Genomic DNA, 6000 nt, shown 5'->3' with positions numbered 1-6000 from the left:
ACTAGTTATCTGGTATCAGGGGTATATGTACAAACCTAGTTTGATTGACCCAATGGCTACCTCATTACCATGTTCTAGAAACATGTCCATACTCTTACAACATCTTATGGATTGCCATGCTCAGTTAATTCCTTCTACTGTGCAATATGCAGAAACAAAAACGTGATTCGATCTTTTTATTGTTTCTGAGCTTGTTCAGCCTGCTGAGAGTCCAGGTGATATAGCAGGTTACTCCTCTCTGGTAACGGCTTTTCAGAGTTCTTTTGAAAAGCAGCATTAACGTCATTGCTAGAATCCTTAGACCTTGTTGCATTTGCACTTGCTTTGCTTCCAGTGTTTTCTCTGTCATCGATAGAGTCGTTAGCTCGGTTATTTTGCATGTTTTGTTTTGTGTTCAGCTTCTTTAATTTATTAGTTTGAGATTTCATATAAATGTCTTTCTCTACAGGGTTGTCCTCATTATCTGGCTCTACTGCTTTGTTTGTGTTTCAGGCAGGTAGTCTAAGGATTTCAGAACACATTCATTCATGGAGGTGCGTCTATAATAAGGTCCATCAGATTTGTGGTTGTGGACATTCTCAAAAGAAATGTGGCTAAAACCTCACATCAAAGATGAAATCAGGAACATTTTCTCTCTTACACTAAAGCTAAAGAAAAAGCATCACTCCTTCAAATCTGAAGTAAAACAATACATGATAAACACTTGGAAATGTTCCATTCACCATCAGGATGTTTTAAACCATCTCCATGTATGTAACAACTGACAGCTTCACCAATCAGTCCCCCCACCCAGGGTGATCCTAGTTACCTCCTCTTACTTACCTTCTCAAAAGCAGCTCTCTTCAGACACCATCTTTTCACAGAACCATTTTCTCTAATACTTTTTTCTAAGAAGTTCAATTACCTTTTTATTTCTGAAGTATATCCACCTTCAAAATCTACCTGCACTGGCTGCCTTATACTATATGTTTCTTTATGTTTTTTTTTTTTCATTTAGTAGCCTAACAATACCATAAACCTAACAAAGCCTATAATTGTTAATTTTCTGCTAAGTTGATGCATAAATGCTCTAACCATCCGCAGAAAGTGCTTTGTGTACAATGTCACTTATTTGCCTTAAGTTTTTAAGCATTTGATTTTTTTTTATGCATTGTGTATAGCATCTGCTAAAAATGGGTTATCATACCCAGCCATATTTTCCTGATAAATAAAAGCTAATAAATCACTAAATAAATAAATGCCAAAGATCTGTATTCTCTGCTTCTGATAGAAACTCTAGCAGTGCTTGTCTTTTTTTTTCTTTATCTTCCCCATCTCTCTTCAGATAACATACCCAATGTCTTTACTATCTATATAGCGCCTGTTTTAGGCAGTGTTCCAAAGACCAAATTACCAACAGCTACAATCAAATGCAATCTGAGGGTCATGCTGCTCAATGCTAGAAGTCTAAATATGAAAATGCACTTGCTCGAAGCACTCCCTAAAATGGAGAACATCGACATTTGTACTGTACCAGAGACCTGGTTCAAGGCAGCAGAAAGCACCCCTGCACTACCAGGCAATAAATCATTCCACACCTTTCAGCCACAGAACTTGGACCAAAGCTCCAAAGGTGATGGTGTTTCCATATTCCTAAAGGATGTGCACAATTCCAGACTGGTAGCCCAACATAACGCATCAGAGATACTTCAGGTGCAGCTAACATTGGGTAAGACAGCGATTCAGGTGCTAGCCTACTATAGGTCCCCAACAATGTCCCAAGACTCACAATCCATGTTCCTAGGCACATTGGAGAATATTAGGGTCCAACCTAACACTCTCATACTGGGCAACTTCAACTACCCCTCCATTAACTGGGAAAACTAGTCATGTACCAATACACTTGCCCAACATTTCCTGGAATTCATGAATTCAAATGCCATGGACCAGCTCATTCTTAGCCCACTAGAGATAGCAACATCCTTGACCTGGTCATTACTAACATAGACGACCATTGTTCTACACCAATAGTTAATTCCTCCCTGGTTAGATCTGACCACAAACTAATTACCCTGGAAATCCACACACCCCCCACCCGCCGCAAAGGTAACCACCATGAAAAACTTCTCCAAAGCTAACTTTGGGCTCCTAAAAACAGAGGTGGCTAAATTCATGGTGCCCATGCAAATGGAGACTAGTTGCATGACCACCGAATCATACAACAATGCACTGTACAAACATGTATACAAATGCATGGATCTCGCCACACCCAATAGAACCAAGATGCTCTACTCCAAAGAAAGTAAACCAATCTGGTGGTCCCCTGCCATAAACAAACTCTACAACAGAAGGAAGAAACTGATGCAAAATATGGTGAAGTCCCAAGACTGGAAAAACTCCCTTATCAGCCTCAACAAAAAGTTGAGATCCCTCATCAGATCCTCTAAAGCTAGCTACGAAAACAGATTTTCAGCAGATAGTAAAGATAACCACAAGGCCTTCTATAGTTATGTAAAGAATCACCATGGCAATACCCAGATTTGCTCTGAGCTACTGCATGATGGTACCTCCTATACCGAGCCAACAGATATTGCCAATATATTGGCCCACAGATTCAGTGCCAACTTTACCCCCCCCCCAAAGGACCAATCACAATACGAGTAGATTGCCAGGCACCCAGTATTACTGCTGCACAGGTTAAAACAGCACTGTCCAAGGCCAAGAATACAGCTTTCATAGGACCTGACAATATCCCTGGCTGTGCTCTAAATGAACTACAGAGTGAACCGGCACCTCACCTGTGTGCCCTGTTCAATCACAGCTTCCACTCAGGCTTTATCCCTACCAAATGGCGCACTGCTACAGTCATCCCTCTCCACAAAGGAGGAGCAACTACAGACCCTGAGAACTATCACCCCATTAGCCTGATGAGTCTGATATGCAAAGCTATGGAACGCATCATCATGGACCTAATAAACAAGGACATAGGGAATCCCTAAACTCTGGATCCAACACAGTTTGGTTTTGTGAAGGGTAGATCATGCCTGCTCAACTTGGTTGACTTCTTTGCATCAGTCACCAGAGCTGTCGATGAAGGCAAGTTGGGTAATACAGCCTACCTTGATCTGGCCAAGGTGATTGATGCCATTCCCCATTCAGGAATCATAGGAAAACTAGCTAAGCTAGGCACCAACCCCTATATCACTAGGAGGGTTGCAAACTAGCTCACAGACAGAACCCACAGTGTGAAAGTAGCAGACTCCAAGTCAGACTGCTGACCAGACACGAGTGGAGTCCCACAGAGTTTTTTCCTGGTTCCTCTCTTGTTTGGTATCTAGTTCTCTAAAGTCCAGGCCAACACAGAGGGTCTCTGTCTGACAAAGTTCGCAGATGATTGCAAGTAGGGAGCTATTATTAACCCCCAAGTGATGTTGACATCCTACAGAAAGGCCTCACTGAGACCAATGATGGTGTCAGAACCATGGCCTTAAGCTCAATGCCAAAAAATGTGTCATGATCCCCTTTGGGAAAAATCCAGTTCCCATGAATTACCACACTGATGGTAGTCCACTGAACACAAAAGGCGTTATAAGAGATATGGGAACACAGGTTGACAGCAGCCTCTCTTTTGATGACCACATTGCCACTGTGGTCAGAATGTCCTTCTGTGTGGCACATCTCATTACTAAGGGTTTTACATCCCAGAAGAAAGAGCCATCGTCTCCCTCTACTCTTCCCTCATTAGGCCAGTCATCGAGTACAATGCCCCATTTGGCATGCACCTCTCTAGACACCTGCAACAACTGGAGAGGCCACAAAAGTACCTCACAAAAAGGATCCTAGGCCTTAAACACTTGTCCAATATGGACAGACTCAAAAAACTCCAACTAATCTCTGTTGCATATTACCTACTTAGAGGCGATCTCTGCTTGACATACAAAGCCATGTCTGATCCAGCTCTGTTAGAAATGCTACATCTAAAGAAATCCAATCCCTCCACACGACAACCTCCAGTGACCTCAACCTCATTACCACAATTAACAGAACATGCTGGAGGGACAGGCTTATAACCCAGAGACTGCCCTTACTATGGAATAGACTTCCCATACATGTCAAACAGAGCACCTCACTGGCCCTCTTCAAGATAAACCTTGATGAGTGGATGGGAAATGGAAAATTCACCCCAGGGATCATTGGAGTGGCTCTACTCAACAGAGACACTGGGAACTAAGGTCAGGTGGCATGATGCCAGGGTAATCCTATGGGCTAGGTTTGTAAAGCCTCCAGGGGCATTAGCCTAGTACACACCTATGAACCTATGAACCGCATTGGCCTATTTGTTCAATGGTGGCAGGAGCTGGGTAATCCAGTGCAGAAGAGAGCTTTATGCACTATTAAATCCTGCTGAGGAAGCCCCACTGGTGCATTCTTTCTTCCAATGGGTAGAAGCAGGCAGCAGAAAGTTGGTCAGCTAGCTGGTTTCTCAGAATGGCCTCTCCTAGGCTGCCTGTGGACAAGCAGTTTCTGCCTGTGTGTTGGAGGAGATGTCCTTGCTTCCACAGATACATCCTATTCCCTGACTCAGCATGGAAGTTCCTGCCTGACACAGTGCAAGGCAACATGGTCAGTACAAGCTGGTATCAACAATGCAGTGAGACTAATGCTGTCTTTCCCCCTCCAAGGATCACCAAATGGCATCCTCCACCACCTGCTCAGTCAGATAATTATGCTTCCTATTAAAGAACACATTCTAAGTTGGTCTCATAATAAAACATTAAAGACACACATTAAGTAATTTCTACTCTTGGTAGTATAGTGCCTTACATAACTGCTCTTAAAGAAACAGCATTAATCCCTTCATAGTTACATCACAGAATTGCATTAAAATGCTTTAAAACTGAATTAGTTTGATTTCTTTGTACTATATTTATATCATAACCATCTTCAATGTCTCAAAATGTATATGTAAAAGATCCCACAACTCTTAGCTGTAACAGCATTACATTACAGGAAGGAGAGAGTGATTGTTTTCTTTTTCAGCAAAATGGGCAAGGAATCAACAACAATTTAATTAGGGTGCTCGTGGATACAGAAGGGAAAATATAAACAGACAGTTATTCTGGAAGTAGTAGTGACTCATTTTCTGTCTGAGTGTTATAATTTGGGTGTAAAATTAACCAGTTGTTGAAAAAAAGTGGCAAATTTTAATTTAGAACAGAGAATAGGATGAATTTGACTATGAAATGTACAAAATCATGATATAGCGAAAGCTTCGGACAATGTGGGACATGGACAGCTATGGGAAATTATGAAGGTCTGTAGTATTAATGGAAAGGTTTTGAATATTCATTTTCTTCCTGTAATAAAAGTGGGTCACTATTCTGCTGAATAATGAATAAAGTCAAGGGATAGAAGCTAGAGGATTGTCGGGTAGAGATGCCTGGAGACTGTAACGCTCTTTGCAATGGTAATAAATGTTATTTCTTGTCAAATAAATAAAAGTTATGTCAATGCAAAATATTTTGCTAAGGAAGAGGCAGAAATTACATCTTTTTTTCTAAAGCAGACAATTTAGTTATTACAAGTAAAAATAGGAGTAGCAAGACTGTTACATTTTTGCATATGGATACAGAACCTTGTTAAATTTGGTAAGACTGTGTTTAAACAAGACAATAAGCAACAGACCTGAGGTTGTATTTAAGAGAGGGGGCATTCATTTCAATAGGAAAGAACATTTAGTTTTGTGTATTAGGTTTGTTAAGAAGAACATAGTGTGGGAACAATGGGAAGGTTTTCTGAAAGAAATTAGGGAATTTGTTATTTATAGAAGACATGTAAGTTGTCATTTGTAAAGAAGACATATCTTATTAATTTTTATGTAAGGATCAATGTCAAGCCTGGCGAAAATAAGAGTTGTGTAAGTTATGTGTATCTACACACACATATACATACATATACATACCACCCCATTAGCCTGATGAGCCTGGTCTGCAAGGCTATGGAACGTATCATCATGGAACT

The 6000-nt window shown here is 40.9% G+C and overlaps 1 protein-coding gene across 1 annotated transcript in view; it reads right to left on the bottom strand.

Moving 5' to 3' along the window:
• Positions 1–6000, bottom strand: part of PTPRD (protein tyrosine phosphatase receptor type D) — a 6523893-nt gene that overhangs the window by 4722855 nt on the left and 1795038 nt on the right. The window lies entirely within an intron of this gene.

Source organism: Protopterus annectens, chromosome 2.part0 (assembly GCF_019279795.1).
Source record: "Protopterus annectens isolate FY-2018-M chromosome 2.part0, PAN1.0, whole genome shotgun sequence".
Classification (NCBI taxonomy): Eukaryota; Metazoa; Chordata; order Ceratodontiformes; family Protopteridae; genus Protopterus; species Protopterus annectens.
Note: the sequence above shows the minus strand (reverse complement) of the source record. Positions and strands in the feature narration are given on the sequence as shown.